This window comes from Salvelinus fontinalis, chromosome 2 (genome assembly GCF_029448725.1).
Source record: "Salvelinus fontinalis isolate EN_2023a chromosome 2, ASM2944872v1, whole genome shotgun sequence".
Lineage (NCBI taxonomy): Eukaryota > Metazoa > Chordata > Actinopteri > Salmoniformes > Salmonidae > Salvelinus > Salvelinus fontinalis.
The window spans coordinates 91,303,772-91,320,944 of record NC_074666.1 but is presented as its reverse complement, the minus strand read 5'-3'; the positions used below and the strand labels follow the sequence as shown (position 1 = coordinate 91,320,944).

Here is a 17,173-nt window from a genome sequence, read left to right as displayed (position 1 = left end):
CAGCCCTTGTTAATTGACAAAACGTAGCGAATTGTAAAGAAAGCCCAGCTCTTCTCCGCAGGTGAGATTAAAGGAGAGGACAGAAGAGATGATGGAGGATCAAGCAGCAGGAGATTAAAGGAGAGGACAGAAGAGATGATGGAGGATAAGAGCAGCAGCAGGAGATTAAAGGAGAGGACAGAAGAGATGATGGAGGATAAATGCAGCAGCAGGAGATTAAAGGAGAGGACAGAAGAGATGATGGAGGATAAGAGCAGCAGCAGGAGATTACAGGGTGACAGATACACATCAGATACAACAGACAGGACAGTTAACTTCCTGGATTCAACAGTCAGGACAGTTAACTTCCTGGATTCACCTCTTTCTCAGTGTTCAACCAACAGCATGTTATCTCTGTCTCTCTCTTTCTTAGTTTGTCTATTTCTCTGTGTCTTAGTTCCACCTTTGATATCTCCTTAAAGTGAAGGTGTTTAAAATGATGTAGAAGTCTGAAGGTTGGGGTTGTGATGTAGAGAGACTGAAAATATATTCCTCTGGGTTCTCTCTTCCTTGTCATCCTCCTCCACCATCATCTTCTCTCCTCCTCCTTGTCATCCTCCTCCTTTCTCATCCTCCTTCTCCTCCTCCTCATCTTCCTCCTCCTCCATCTCATCAGTACTGAATCCTGCTTGAGACTTTATGTTCCCTGCTCTGTGATTATAGAGGGTGTGATTATGCCGCCTGGTTTTGGGGTCTGTTCAAATCAAAGGCAAGTCAAAGCCAGAGGAGGAAAACAGAGATGGAGAAGGAGAGATATTGTTCTGATCAGAAACTTGCTATATTGTGTTCAGAGAGAGTGAGAGAGAGAAACAGGGACTAGATTGTTGCATTGTGGTGTTTTAAGGCTCATAGCTTTTCTGTTACAGAGATATATTGGAGCTGTCTGTAATCCTCAGTAGGTCTTCTCTGTCCCAACTCTGTTCTAATGGGAGCTGTCCGTGGTCCTGCAGTATAGTCTATGTCCTAACTGTTCTAATGGGAGCTGTCCGTGGTCCTGAAGTATATTCTCTGCCCCAACTCTGTTCTAATGGGAGCTGTCCGTGGTCCTGCAGTATAGTCTATGTCCTAACTGTTCTAATGGGAACTGTCCGTGGTCCTGAAGTATATTCTCTGCCCCAACTCTGTTCTAATGGGAGCTGTCTGTGGTCCTGAAGTATGTTCTCTGTCCTAGCAGTTCTAATGGGAGCTGTCTGTGGTCCTGAAGTATATTCTCTGTCCGTGGTCCTGAAGTATATTCTCTGTCCGTGGTCCTGAAGTATATTCTCTGTCTGTGGTCCTGAAGTATATTCTCTGTCCGTGGTCCTGAAGTATATTCTCTGTACTAATGGGAGCTGTCCGTGGTCCTGAAGTATATTCTCTGTCCGTGGTCCTGAAGTATATTCTCTGTCCGTGGTCCTGAAGTATATTCTCTGTCCTAACTCTGTCCATGACACTAACATACACTCTGAATGGACAGCTGGACACTAAGATACACTCTGAATGGACAGCTGGACACTAAGATACACTCTGATTGGACAGCTGGTCACTAAGATACACTCTGAATGGACAGCTGGACACTATGATACACTCTGATTGGACAGCTGGACACTATGATACACTCTGATTGGACAGCTGGACACTATGATACACTCTGATTGGACAGCTGGACACTATGATACACTCTGAATGGACAGCTGGACACTATGATACACTCTGATTGGACAGCTGGACACTAAGATACACTCTGATTGGACAGCTGGACAGCTGGACACTAAGATACACTCTGAATGGACAGCTGGACACTAAGATACACTCTGAATGGACAGCTGGACACTAAGATACACTCTGATTGGACAGCTGGACACTAAGATACACTCTGAATGGACAGCTGGACACTAAGATACACTCTGAATGGACAGCTGGACACTAAGATACACTCTGAATGGACAGCTGGACACTAAGATACACTCTGAATTGACAGCTGGACACTAAGATCCACTCTGAATGGACAGCTGGACACTAAGATACACTCTGAATGGACAGCTGGACACTAAGATACACTCTGAATGGACAGCTGGACACTAAGATACACTCTGAATGGACAGCTGGACACTAAGATCCACTCTGAATTGACAGCTGGACACTAAGATACTCTCTGATTGGACAGCTGGACACTAAGATACACTCTGAATGGACAGCTGGACACTAAGATACACTCTGATTGGACAGCTGGACACTAAGATACACTCTGAATGGACAGCTGGACACTAAGATACACTCTGATTGGACAGCTGGACACTACGATACACTCTACATGTGTAGCCGATATGAATCGCTAGCTAGCTGTGTATGTGCTAGTAGCCAGACAAGGATAGGCCCACAGAGATCCTATTAAATGACTGATATCTGAGTCTATGGACAGGTCGTTCTTTGCTCCTCACCTCTACCACCTCCCTCTGCTGTGTTTCCCCCTGCTCACCAACAGATGGCGCCACATCCCCATTCAACCCTGGCAGAATGCAGCATCCTCCCCACTGGAGGCTTGAACTCCTAGGAATCTCACTTGTATTTCCTCTTGTCCTCGCGTCCTCTCTCCTCGCTTCTTTTACCAAATCCCATTGGAGGAGAAGATCCGAGGGGGCAGAACCTCTGACCTTCTCCTCCAATGTTGTTTGAGAAGGAAATGACGAGAGGACAGAAGGAACACAATTAAGATGCCCACCTAGTCACACGTAGGTTAGATAGACATGCCATCTTGGATGAGCTTACCTCCTAACCCAAACCTAATGCAGTAATGTTGTGGTAGACATAACCCAGGATAATGCAGTAATGTTGTGGTAGACATAAAACCAGGGTAATGCAGTGATGTTGTGGTAGACAGACAACCAGGGTAATGCAGTAATGTTGTGGTAGACAGACAACCAGGATAATGCAGTAATGTTGTGGTAGACAGACAACCAGGGTAATGCAGTAATGTTGTGGTAGACATAAAACCAGGATAATGCAGTAATGTTTAGAATTCACCCACTCGCAAACATTTGTGTGTGCAAACATGCATGCATGTGCACACATACTGCACACAGGTGCGAACACATACACACACGTTAATGTGCCTGTTGCTCGCCCACACACACCCATACAGGCTGCAGAAGCAGTGTTTATTTATGATAGGAGACAGAGGGAGAGATGTGAAGGCAGGAGGAGAGGGAAAGAGAGGGATACATGGACAACTAGAGATAGAGGGAGACAGAGAGACAAAGAAAGAGAGAGCGAAGGAGAGACAACCAGTGAAGAACAACCTAATATTTGTGTTTATTTGTTTTCCTATATGCACATCGTTACAACACTGTATATAGACATAATATTACATTTGAAATGTCTTTATTCTTTTGGAACTTTTGTGAGTGTAATGTTTACTGTTAATTATTGTATTTAAAAATTGTGTTTGTCATGTACTTCACTTGCTTTGGCAATGTAAACATATATTTCCAATGCAAATAAAGCCCTTAAATTAACTTTAATTGAGAGACAGAGACACAGACAGACAGAGAGACAGAGAGACAGAGAGAGAGACAGAGAGACAGAGAGAGAGAGAGAGAGAGAGAGAGACAGAGAGAGAGAGAGACAGAGAGAGAGACAGAGATGTGGTATAAGGGTTCTTATTATGTTATTCTCTTTTTCTCTCTCTCTCTCTGTGTGTTATCCTGGGGTAGTAGGACCAGTGGATTGTTAAATGTCAGGGATATGATGAGGAATAAGGAACATGTGATGTGAAGCAGTTTAATGAAAAACACTGGTCCTGGGCTCAGTGTAGGAGAGGGTCCTAGCGGCCTACATACATTTATACACACACAGTGTTTTGCTGGTGTTTTATTGTTGTGTGTTTTCTGTGTGTGTGTCTCTCTCTCTCTCTCTCTCTCTCTCTCTCTCTCTCTCTCTCTCTCTCTCTCTCTCTCTCTCTCTCTCTCTCTCTCTCTCTCTCTCTCTCCCCCTCTCTGTTTCCGCCTCTCTGTTTCCGTCTGTCTGTCTGTCTCTCTGTCTGTCTGTCTGTCTGTCTCTCTGTCTGTCTGTCTGTCTCTCTGTCTGTCTGTCTGTCTCTTTGTCTGTCTGTCTCTTTGTCTGTCTCTCTGTCTCTCTCTCTCTCTCTCTCTCTCTCTCTCTCTCTCTCTCTCTCTCTCTCTCTCTCTCTCTCTCTCTCTCTCTCTCTCTCTCTCTCTCTCCCCCTCTCTGTTTCTGTCTCTCTGTCTGTCTGTCTGTCTGTCTGTCTGTCTGTCTGTCTCTCTGTCTGTCTGTCTGTCTCTCTGTCTGTCTGTCTCTTTGTCTGTCTGTCTCTTTGTCTGTCTCTCTGTCTCTCTGTCTGTCTCTCTGTCTCTCTGTCTGTCTCTCTGTCTCTCTCTCTGTCTCTCTGTCTCTCTCTCTGTCTGTCTCTCTGTGTGTCTGTCTCTCTCTCTGTCTGTCTCTCTGTGTGTCTGTCTCTCTCTCTGTCTGTCTCTCTGTGTGTCTCTCTCTCTCTCTGTCTGTCTCTCTGTGTGTCTCTCTCTCTGTCTGTCTCTCTCTCTGTGTGTCTCTCTCTCTGTCTGTCTCTCTCTGTCTCTCTCTCTCTGTGTGCTGCAGCTTTAAGAGGCTGCTGCTGAGGTTACATAAACAGCAGCCAGGGAGAAAGCTTCACCCTACTAATCAGCCATATTATTATTATTAAGAGTAGAATCTTCAAAGGAGAGAGAGAGAAGGAAAGGGGGTGAGAGAGAAGGATAGGGAGAGAGAAGGAGAGGGAGAGAGAATGAGAGGGAGAGAGAGAAGGGAAGAGGGAAATAGAGAGGGAGAGAGAGAGAGGGAAAGGGAAGTAGAGGGAGAGAGAGAGAGGGAAAGGGAGAGAGAAGGGAAGGGAAGAGGGAAATAGAGAGAGAGAGAAGGGGAGAGAGAGAAGGGGAGAGGGAAGTAGAGAGGGAAAGGGAGAGAGAGGGGGAACGGGAGAGAGAAAAGCTTGTAAATGACCTGAATCCGAGATACTGCTGCTGCTTCCAGCCTTCCAGGCCTGGGTATATGATGGTTAACACAGTTCAGGGATAACACTGAACGTCTCATCATTACAACAGCCACCGGTCACTTTGATACTCTACACAAACGCTCTGCGTGTCTGTGTGTGTTTGTGTCTGTTTGTGTGTGTATGTGTGTGACGTGCTTTGATCTATTGTATCTTGATTGATTGATTGTATCTTTGATACTCTAAAGAGATTTCCCTCTTCTGTCTGTGTCCTCACATGTATTTCAGGTCCCTCTCACAGGCAAGCAGCATAGTTGAGAACAGAGTGAGGAGAGAATCAAGATAGCCAGGGAGGGAGGGGGAGGGAGGGAGGGAGGGGGAGAGAAGGAAGGGAGGGAGGGAGGAAGAGAGAAGCAAGGTAGCCAGGGAGGGAGGCAGGGAGGGAAGGAGGGGGGGAGAAGGAAGGGAGGGGGAGAGAAGGGAGGGAGGGAGGAAGAGAGAAGCAAGGTAGCCAGGGAGGGAGGCAGGGAGGGAAGGAGGGGGGGAGAAGGAAGGGAGGGGGAGAGAAGGAAGGAAGGAAGGGAGGGAGGCAGGGAGGGGGAGAGAAGGAAGGTAGGGAGAGAGAAGCAAGGTAGCCAGGGAGTGAGGCAAGGAGGGGGGAGAAGGAATGGAGGGGGAGAGAAGGAAGGGAGGGAGGGAGGAAGAGAGAAGCAAGGTAGCCAGGGAGGGAGGCAGGGAGGGAAGGAGGGGGGGAGAAGGAATGGAGGGGGAGAGAAGGAAGGGAGGGAGGGAGGGAGGAAGAGAGAAGCAAGGTAGCCAGGGAGGGAGGCAGGGAGGGAAGGAGGGGGGAGAAGGAAGGGAGGGGGAGAGAAGGAAGGAAGGGAGGGAGGGAGGGGGAGAGAAGGAAGGGAGGGAGGGAGGGGGAGAGAAGGAAGGGAGGGGGAGAGAAGGAAGGAAGGGAGGGAGGGGGAGAGAAGGAAGGGAGGGGGGGAGGGAGGGGGAGAGAAGGAAGGGAGGGAGGGAGGGGGAGAGAAGGAAGGGAGGGGGGGAGAGAAGGAAGGGAGGGAGAAGTAGAGGAGAGTGGAGGTTTGAAACAGCCTATATGTGAAGCTGTCAAGGTCTTTAAATTAGACTGCAGCTATGGAGGTGGACAGGTGTGGAGGTGAACAGGTGTGGAGGTGAACAGGTGTGGAGGTGAACAGGTGTGGAGGTGGACAGGTCTGGAGGTGAACAGGTGTGGAGGTGGACAGGTCTGGAGGTGAACAGGTGTGACGGTGCACAGGTGTGACGGTGCACAGGTGTGACGGTGAACAGGTGTGACGGTGAACAGGTGTGACGGTGAACAGGTGTGACGGTGAACAGGTGTGACGGTGCACAGGTGTGACGGTGAACAGGTGTGACGGTGAACAGGTGTGACGGTGCACAGGTGTGACGGTGCACAGGTGTGACGGTGCACAGGTGTGACGGTGCACAGGTGTGACGGTGAACAGGTGTGACGGTGAACAGGTGTGACGGTGAACAGGTGTGACGGTGAACAGGTGTGACGGTGCACAGGTGTGACGGTGAACAGGTGTGACGGTGAACAGGTGTAACAGAACATCAGGTGATACTGTTGAAATCAATACAGCATCACAGCAGGAGTTTGGGTCCTAGCTGAGACTACCGTGTGTGTGTGTGTGTGTGTGTGTGTGTGTGTGTGTGTGTGTGTGTGTGTGTGTGTGTGTGTGTGTGTGTGTGTGTGTGTGTGTGTGTGTGTGTGTGTGTGTGTGTGTGTGTGTGTGTGTGTGTGTGTGTGTGTGCGTGCGTGCGTGCGTGCGTGCGTGCGTGCGTGCGTGCGTGCGTGCGTGCGTGCGTGACGACCATTCTCTCCTTTGTCCAATCAGTGGAATGAGGAAGTGATGGAGAGCAGATCAGGGTGTTGAACTGGTCTTTCTGTAGAGTTCTGTTCCATCATCTCTCTGGCTGTGGAGTCAGAAGAACAAGACCAATCTGTCCTGCTACAAGCTGCCTTATAACCTGTGTGTGTGTGTGTGTGTGTGTGTGTGTGTGTGTGTGTGTGTGTGTGTGTGGGATAGTTTGTGAGCGTCTCGTGTCTTAGCCTGACTTATAGTTCTCCTCCCTCCACGCATGCCTCCGCATTCAATCAGTCAATACCTCAACTTGCTGCATCAAGCCACCGTGAAAGATACGCCTGCTGCCTCGCAGGTGTGTGTGTGTGTGTGTGTGTCTCTGTGTGTGTGTGTCTCTGTGTGTGTGTGTGTGTGTGTGTGTGTGTGTGTGTGTGTGTGTGTGTCTCTGTGTGTGTGTGTGTGTGTGTGTGTGTGTGTGTGTGTGTGTGTCTCTGTGTGTGTGTGTGTGTGTGTGTCTCTGTGTGTGTGTGTGTCTCTGTGTGTGTGTGTGTCTCTGTGTGTGTGTGTGTGTGTGTGTGTGTGTGTGTGTGTGTGTGTCTCTGTGTGTGTGTGTGTGTCTCTATGTGTGTGTGTGTGTGTGTGTCTCTGTGTGTGTGTGTGTGTGTCTCTATGTGTGTGTGTGTGTGTGTGTGTCTCTGTGTGTGTGTGTGTCTCTGTGTGTGTGTGTGTGTGTGTGTGTGTGTGTGTGTGTGTGTGTGTGTGTGTGTGTGTGTCTCTGTGTGTGTGTGTGTGTCTCTGTGTGTGTGTGTGTGTCTCTGTGTGTGTGTGTGTGTCTCTGTGTGTGTGTGTGTGTCTCTGTGTGTGTGTGTGTTCATCTCTTTAAAGCAGCGTTGCTAATAGCATCATCCAGGTGCATTGTTGACAGTCACCCAGCTCAGCCGGCCCACAGCATACTAACCACCCTCTGGGAGACTCCCTCCCAAGTGGTTCCCTGTTCCCTTTATAGTGCACTATGTTTTGACCAGGACCATAGGGCTCTGTTCCCTATATAGTGCACTAAATAGGGTATAGGATGCCATGTGGGACACTACCCGTTTATGAGATTGTATTAGCAGACTGATACAATTTTAGAGTCGTGCATGGAGGGCCAATTATCTAGTGTTTCTCACTCTGGTCTAAGTGATATCAGGACTCTCTCTCTCTCTCTATCTCTATCTCTATCTCTATCTCTATCTCTATCTCTTTTTTCCTATCCCCGCTATCTATCCACCCTTCTAACCACCCTTTCCAATCTCTCTCTTTCTCTCTTCTCTTTCTGTCCACTTCCCTATTTTTCCCTCCCCAATCTCTTCTCTGACAGAAAGTTTCTGTGTAGTCTATGTTGTCCAGTAGGGGTCAGCTATGTTCACTGATCCTACAGTCCAGAATAGGACCCGCCGTGTCTATATTCTCCAGTAGAGGTCAGGGGTCAGTCTCTTAATCAGCTTTCCTTCTTATTTCTGCTGTTGGTCTGCTCATTGGGAAATCCCACTCTATCTCTCTCTCTCTCTCTCTCTATCTCTCCCTCTCTATGTCTCTCTTTCTCTCTCTCTCTCTCTCTCTCTATCTATCTCTCTCTCTCTTCCCCCTCTCCACCCCTATCCTTCCTTCTCTCTCTCTCTCTCTCATCAGCGTATCAGCCACATCAGTAATTATGCTGAAACAGGGATATATTTTTAGGGTTACTTTCTCTCTCCCTCCCTCTTTTCCTCATTCATTATTTCCATCAGCTTATTCCCCTTGAAGTGATCTTGTTAAGACGCTCCAGTGGGACAGAGATGATTAACAGGATGTGTTATTGAGGAACACTAGCCGTGTTTCAACTCTCATTTCCTCTCCGAAAAGAGAAAATAATGTCTTTTTATTTCTTCTTTTAAAAAAAAACAACCTTTTTATTACTGTGAAATGTTGGTGATAGCTCTTAAACCTGTAGCCGACCCGTAGTGTAAGGTCTCTGATAGGTTCAGCTGATTGTCAGTTTCTATAGCCACACCTGACCACCCGGTCAACAAATAGTCAGACACTTTGACACGACCCCTCATGTTTCAGAAGTATGAGTAAATGTTTAGTTATCCATTATACAGCTTCCATGGTGATATGTGGAGATATAGTTCCATTATACAGCTTCCATGGTGATATGTGGAGATATAGTTCCATTATACAGCTTCCATGGTGATATGTGGAGATATAGTTCCATTATCCAGCTTCCATGGTGATATGTGGAGATATAGTTCCATTATACAGCTTCCATGGTGATATGTGGAGATATAGTTCCATTATACAGCTTCCATGGTGATATGTGGAGATATAGTTCCATTATACAGCTTCCATGGTGATATGTGGAGATATAGTTCCATTATCCAGCTTCCATGGTGATATGTGGAGATATAGTTCCATTATCCAGCTTCCATGGTGATATGTGGAGATATAGTTCCATTATACAGCTTCCATGGTGATATGTGGAGATATAGTTCCATTATCCAGCTTCCATGGTGATATGTGGATATATTGTTGCATTATACAGCTTCCATGGTGATATGTGAAGATATAGTTCCATTATACAGCTTCCATGGTGATATGTGAAGATATAGTTCAATTATACAGCTTCCATGGTGATATGTGGAAATATTGTCTCTCATTAATGTGTAGTGAGGTGTCTACATTATACATGTCTAGGTGTGTAGTGTCTACATTATACATGTCTAGGTGTGTGGTGTCTACATTATACATGTCTAGGTGTGTAGTGTCTACATTATACATGTCTAGGTGTGTGGTGTCTACATTATAAATGTCTAGGTGTGTGGTGTCTACATTATAAATGTCTAGGTGTGTAGTGTCTACATTATAAATGTCTTGGTGTGTAGTGTCTACACTATAAATGTATTGGTGTGTAGTGTCTACATTATACATGTCTAGGTGTGTAGTGTCTACATTATAAATGTCTAGGTGTAGTGTCTACATTATAAATGTCTAGGTGTGTGTGTGTATGTATGTGTGTGTGTGTATGTGTGTGTGTGTGTGTGTGTGTGTGTGTGTGTGTGTGTGTGTATGTATGTGTGTGTGTGTGTGTGTGTGTGTGTGTGTGTGTGTGTGTGTGTGTGTGTGTGTGTGTGTGTGTGTGTGTGTGTGTGTGTGTGTGTGTGTGTGTGTGTGTGTGTGTGTGTGTGTGTGTGTGTGTGTGTGTGAAACACAGATAGACTGTTAATTGTCTTAATAATCGGTACAATTTTGCTCTATCAGAAATAAAACAAACCACTTGTTTCACTGTTTGAATATAACATACCTAATATTTTTAACCTCGTATTGATTACACACACACACTGCGTTTATGATATATGTGTGTTTCTCATCCATAACATGTGTTTCCTCAGTGAATATTAGAGTAGTAATCATTCTATCAAGGTGACAATTATCACTATATCATCTCTCCCTCGCTCTCTGTTGGTCTCTCTCTCTGTTGCTCTCTCTCTCTCTCTCTCTCTGTTGGTTTCTCTCTCTGTTGCTCTCTCTCTCTCTCTGTTGGTCTCTCTCTCTGTTGCTCTCTCTCTCTCTGTTGCTCTCTCTCTCTCTCTGTTGGTCTCTCTCTCTGTTGCTCTCTCTCTCTCTCTCTCTCTGTTGGTCTCTCTCTCTGTTGCTTTTTCTCTCTCTCTGTTGCTCTCGCTCTCTGTTCTTCTCTCTCTCTGTTGCTCTCTCTCTCTGTTGCTTTCTCTCTCTCTCTGTTGCTTTCTCTCTCTCTGTTCCTCTCTCTCTGTTTCTCTCTCTCTCTCTCTCTCTCTCTCTCTCTCTCTCTCTCTCTCTCTCTCTCTCTCTGTTGGTCTCTCTCTGTTGCTCTCTCTCTCTGTTGCTCTTTCTCTCTCTCTCTCCAATTATCCTCTCTCTCCCTGTCTCTTCTGCTACAGTATTTGGCAGTGTGAGCAGTGACCATCCAAGCAGCAAATTCATTGATGTTCCTCATAGTTCTACCACCCAACATTAAAGAAATGATCACTTTTGAATAATTTAAAAATTGTGTGATTTGCATAAGGTGCTCATGAATTTGTGTGTTTGTGGGTGAGTGACATTTTTACGTGTACATTTTAAATAATTTAGCAGACGCTCATATTCAGAGTGACTTACATGAGCAAACAGATTTCAGTTACTGGCACAATGCGCTTAACCTCTAGGCTACCTGCTCTTAACCTCTAGGCTACCTACTCTTAACCGCTAGGCTACCTGCTCTTAACCTCTAGGCTACCTACTCTTAACCGCTAGGCTACCTGCTCTGAACCGCTAGGCTACCTTCTCTGAACCGCTAGGCTACCTGCTCTTAACCTCTAGGCTACCTACTCTTAATCGCTAGGCTACCTGCTCTGAACCGCTAGGCTACCTGCTCTGAACCGCTAGGCTACCTGCTCTGAACCGCTAGGCTACCTAGTCTGGACCGCTAGGCTACCTGCTCCTAACCTCTAGGCTACCTGTTCTGAACCGCTCAGCTACCTGCTCTGAACCGCTAGGCTACCTGCTCTTAACCGCTAGGCTACCTGCTCTGAACCGCTCAGCTACCTGCGCTTAACCGCTAGGCTACCTGCTCTTAACCGCTAGGCTACCTGCTCTGAACCGCTAGGCTACCTGCTCTGAACCGCTAGGCTACCTGCTCTTAACCGCTAGGCTACCTGCTCTTAACCGCTAGGCTACCTGCTCTTAACTGCTAGGCTACCTGCTCTGAACCGCTAGGCTACCTGCTCTTAACCGCTAGGCTACCTGCTCTGAACCGCTAGGCTACCTGCTCTTAACCTGCTAGGCTACCTGCTCTTAACCTGCTAGGCTACCTGCTCTGAACAGCTAGGCTACCTGCTCTGAACCGCTAGGCTACCTGCTCTTAACCGCTCGGCTACCTGCTCTTAACTGCTAGGCTAACTGCTCTGAACAGCTAGGCTACCTGCTCTTAACTGATAGGCTACCTGCTCTGAACAGCTAGGCTACCTGCTCTGAACCGCTAGGCTACCTGCTCTGAACCGCTAGGCTACCTGCTCTGAACCGCTAGGCTACCTGCTCTGAACCGCTAGGCTACCTGCTCTGAACCGCTAGGCTACCTGCTCTGAACCGCTAGGCTACCTGCTCTGAACAGCTAGGCTACCTGCTCTGAACAGCTAGGCTACCTGCTCTGAACCGCTAGGCTACCTGCTCTGAACCTCTAGGCTACCTGCTCTGAACCGCTAGGCTACCTGCTCTGAACCGCTAGGCTACCTGCTCTGAACCGCTAGGCTACCTGCTCTGAACAGCTAGGCTACCTGCTCTGAACCGCTAGGCTACCTGCTCTGAACCGCTAGGCTACCTGCTCTGAACTGCTAGGCTACCTGATCTGAACCGCTAGGCTACCTGCTCTGAACCGCTAGGCTACCTGCTCTTAACTGATAGGCTACCTGCTCTGAACCGCTAGGCTACCTGCTCTGAACAGCTAGGCTACCTGCTCTGAACCGCTAGGCTACCTGCTCTGAACCGCTAGGCTACCTGCTCTGAACCGCTAGGCTACCTGCTCTGAACCGCTAGGCTACCTGCTCTGAACCGCTAGGCTACCTGCTCTGAACCGCTAGGCTACCTGCTCTGAACCGCTAGGCTACCTGCTCTGAACCGCTAGGCTACCTGCTCTGAACCGCTAGGCTACCTGCTCTGAACAGCTAGGCTACCTGCTCTGAACTGCTAGGCTACCTGCTCTGAACCGCTAGGCTACCTGCTCTGAACAGCTAGGCTACCTGCTCTGAACCGCTAGGCTACCTGCTCTGAACAGCTAGGCTACCTGCTCTGAACCGCTCGGCTACCTGCTCTTAACTGCTAGGCTACCTGCTCTGAACAGCTAGGCTACCTGCTCTTAACCGCTAGGCTGCCTGCTCTGAACCGCTAGGCTACCTGCTCTTAACCGCTCGGCTACCTGCTCTTAACTGCTAGGCTACCTGCTCTGAACAGCTAGGCTACCTGCTCTGAACCGCTAGGCTACCTGCTCTTAACCGCTCGGCTACCTGCTCTTAACTGCTAGGCTAACTGCTCTGAACAGCTAGGCTACCTGCTCTTAACTGATAGGCTACCTGCTCTGAACAGCTAGGCTACCTGCTCTGAACCGCTAGGCTACCTGCTCTGAACCGCTAGGCTACCTGCTCTGAACCTCTAGGCTACCTACTCTTAACCTCTAGGCTACCTGCTCTGAACCGCTAGGCTACCTGCTCTGAACCGCTAGGCTACCTGCTCTGAACCGCTAGGCTACCTGCTCTGAACTGATAGGCTACCTGCTCTGAACTGATAGGCTACCTGCTCTGAACCTCTAGGCTACCTGCTCTGAACCGCTAGGCTACCTGCTCTGAACCGCTAGGCTACCTGCTCTGAACCGCTAGGCTACCTGCTCTTAACCTCTAGGCTACCTGCTCTTAACCTCTAGGCTACCTGCTCTTAACCTCTAGGCTACCTGCTCTGAACCGCTAGGCTACCTGCTCTGAACTGCTAGGCTACCTGATCTGAACCGCTAGGCTACCTGCTCTGAACCGCTAGGCTACCTGCTCTTAACTGATAGGCTACCTGCTCTGAACCGCTAGGCTACCTGCTCTGAACAGCTAGGCTACCTGCTCTGAACCGCTAGGCTACCTGCTCTGAACCGCTAGGCTACCTGCTCTGAACCGCTAGGCTACCTGCTCTGAACCGCTAGGCTACCTGCTCTGAACCGCTAGGCTACCTGCTCTGAACCGCTAGGCTACCTGCTCTGAACCGCTAGGCTACCTGCTCTGAACCGCTAGGCTACCTGCTCTGAACCGCTAGGCTACCTGCTCTGAACCGCTAGGCTACCTGCTCTGAACAGCTAGGCTACCTGCTCTGAACAGCTAGGCTACCTGCTCTGAACCGCTAGGCTACCTGCTCTGAACCGCTAGGCTACCTGCTCTGAACCGCTAGGCTACCTGCTCTGAACCGCTACGCTACCTGCTCTGAACCGCTAGGCTACCTGCTCTGAACAGCTAGGCTACCTGCTCTGAACTGCTAGGCTACCTGCTCTGAACCGCTAGGCTACCTGCTCTGAACCGCTAGGCTACCTGCTCTGAACAGCTAGGCTACCTGCTCTGAACCGCTAGGCTACCTGCTCTGAACAGCTAGACTACCTGCTCTTAACCTCTAGGCTACCTGCTCTTAACCTCTAGGCTACCTGCTCTGAACAGCTAGACTACCTGCTCTGAACTGCTAGGCTACCTGCCTCCCAAAGTGACTGTGGAGATCTGCTGTGTGTGGGTCATAGGGTCTCAACAGACCTCAGGTCTTTGCTCTGCAGTTTCTCAACACAACATATAAATATCCAGAGTTGTATAACAGAAGTGGCAGTGAGGGTTTTCTGGGGAGAGGAGGAGATTACAGGAGGAGGTTTCCTTTCCTCTCCTTTCCTTTCCTTTTTTCGCTCTTTCTCTCTCTCTCTCGCACATGAAGCTAATCAATTACCTGCTATTCTACATTCTAATGAAGCCTCCGTCTCTCCACTGAAGCTAATCAATTACCTGCTATTGTACACTCTCATTCTCCTCTCCTTTCCTTTCCTTTTCTGTCTTTCCTTTCCTTTTCTTCCCTCTTATTGATCCTTTTAAATATATTTTCTCTCTTTCCTTCCTCTTCTGTTCTGTTGGATAAGAGAGGAGATGGGGAGAATGAGGATAAGGGAGGAGAGGGGGAGAATGAGGATAAGGGAGGAGAGGGGAGAATGAGGATAAGGGAGGAGATGGGGAGAAGAATGATAAGGAAGGAGAGGGGGAGAATGAGGATAAAAGAGGAGAGAGGGAAAATGAGGATAAGGGAGGAGAGGGGGAGAATGAGGATAAGGGAGGAGAGGGGGAGAATGAGGATAAAAGAGGAGAGGGGCAGAAGGAGGAGGAGAGGGGGGAGGATAAGAGAGGAGAGAGGATAAGAGAGGAGAGGGGGAGAAAAGAGGATAAGGGAGGAGAGGGAGAGAAGGAGGACAGGGGAGGGGGGGTGTGAGGATGGGGAAGGGATAAGGAGGGAGGGAGTGAGGACAGGGGGAGGGATGCAGGGAGTGTGTACTAGTGTAAATGAGGTGTGTAAATTTAGACGGGGTTGTGAGAGCAAGGGAGCAAGGAAAGAGTGAGGAGGGGAGAGGAGGGGGTAGAGAGGTACATATTGCAGACATAAGGGACCTCTGAGGGATGCCGTGTGCTAGTCCACTACAGACACATTCTGCCCTCATCAATAAATTACATATTAATGTCTCTCTCTCTCTCTCTCTCTCTCTCTCTCTCTCTCTCTCTCTCTCTCTCTCTCTCTCTCTCTCTCTCTCTCTCTCTCTCTCTCTCTCTCTCTCTCTCTCTCTCTCTCTCTCTCTCTCTCTCTCTCTCTCTCTCTCTCTCTCTCTGTCTCTGTCTCTGTCTCTGTCTCTCTCTCTCCTGTCTTTCTCTTCTCCATCTCCCTCTTTCACTCTCCTCTCCTCTGATCTCTTCTCCTCTCTCCCGCTCTCCCTCTCCCCTCTCTATCCCGTCTTCCCCTCCTCTGATCTCCTCCCCTCTCTCTATCTCTCTCCCCTCTCTGTCCCGTCTTCCCCTCGTCTCTAACCCATATAATCCACCCTGGTCCTCTCTCTCTCTCTCTCGCTCTTTCTCTCTCTCTCTCGCTCTTTCTCTCTCTCTCTCGCTCTTTCTCTCTCGCTCTTTTTACTCTCTCTCTCGCTCTTTTTACTCTCTCTCTCGCTCTCGCTCTTTTTACTCTCTCACTCGCAATATTTTTACTCTCTCTCTCGCTCTCGCTCTTTTTACTCTCTCTCTCACTCTCTCTCTCTCACTCCTCTCTCTCTCTCTCTCTCTCTCTTTCGCTCCTGTCTTTCTCTTCTCCCTCTCCCTCTTTCACTCTCCTCTCCTCTGATCTCTTCTCCTCTTTCCCGCTCTCCCTCTCCCCTCTCCATCCCGTCTTCCCCTCCTCTGATCTCCTCCTCTCTCTCCCCTCTCTGTCCCGTCTTCTCCTTGTCTCTAACCCATGGGACCATATCTGTGCTGGGCTGTATACGTAGGGACCAACATGTAGCACCCATTTGGTTGGATCATAGCCTAGTTCCAACTTCAAGGGAATGTTCCTAACATCCAGGGAACGTTCTGGGGTTGCTGGTTATACGCTCCCGGACCAGTTCTGTACTTAAAGTGGCAATATCTAACTTTCTCGGGTGACCCGACCAAATTCACATAGAAATATGAGTTATAGATCTGTTATTCTACTTGAAAGCTAGTCCGAGAAGCGGTAGATCTGGTCTATGTGTGTTATTTCTATGATTCCCATTCTCAAGTATTGTTTTTGCGTCTTTTACCTACATACCTACAGTATGATTACTTGACGTCATGGTAGCTAGCCTACATTATGATAAGGTGACATCGTGGTAGCTAGCCTACAGTATGATAAGGTGACATCGTGGTAGCTAGCCTACAGTATGATTAGGTGACATCGTGGTAGCTAGCCTACATTATGATAAGGTGACATCGTGGTAGCTAGCCTACATTATGATAAGGTGACATCGTGGTAGCTAGCCTACAGTATGATTAGGTGACATCGTGGTAGCTAGCCTACATTATGATAAGGTGACATCGTGGTAGCTAGCCTACAGTATGATAAGGTGACATCGTGGTAGCTAGCCTACAGTATGATTAGGTGACATCGTGGTAGCTAGCCTACATTATGATAAGGTGACATCGTGGTAGCTAGCCTACATTATGATAAGGTGACATCATGGTAGCTAGCCTACAGTATGATAAGGTGACGTCATGGTAGCTAGCCTACATTATGATAAGGTGACATCTTGGTAGCTAGCCTACAGTATGATAAGGTGACGTCATGGTAGCCAGCCTACAGTATGATAAGGTGACGTCATGGTAGCTAGCCTACAGTATGATAAGGTGACGTCATGGTAGCCAGCCTACAGTATGATAAGGTGACGTCATGGTAGCTAGCCTACAGTATGATAAGGTGACGTCATGGTAGCTAGCCTACAGTATGATAAGGTGACGTCATGGTAGCTAGCCTACAGTATGATAAGGTGACATCATGGTAGCCAGCCTACAGTATGATAAGGTGACGTCATGGTAGCTAGCCTACAGTATGATAAGGTGACATCATGGTAGCCAGCCTACAGTATGATAAGGTGACATCATGGTAGCTAGCCTACAGTATGATAAGGTGACATCATGGTAGCTAGCCTACAGTATGATAAGGTGACGTCATGGTAGCTAGCCTACAGTATGATAAGGTGACGTCATGGTAGCTAGCCTACAGTATGATAAGGTGA

General features: G+C 48.3%; 1 protein-coding gene across 3 annotated transcripts in view; it reads left to right on the top strand.

The window, feature by feature from the left end:
* The window catches only part of LOC129831640 (RNA binding protein fox-1 homolog 1-like), a gene marked incomplete at its 3' end in the record, with an annotated part of 342,155 nt that overhangs the window by 49,976 nt on the left and 275,006 nt on the right, over positions 1–17,173 (top strand).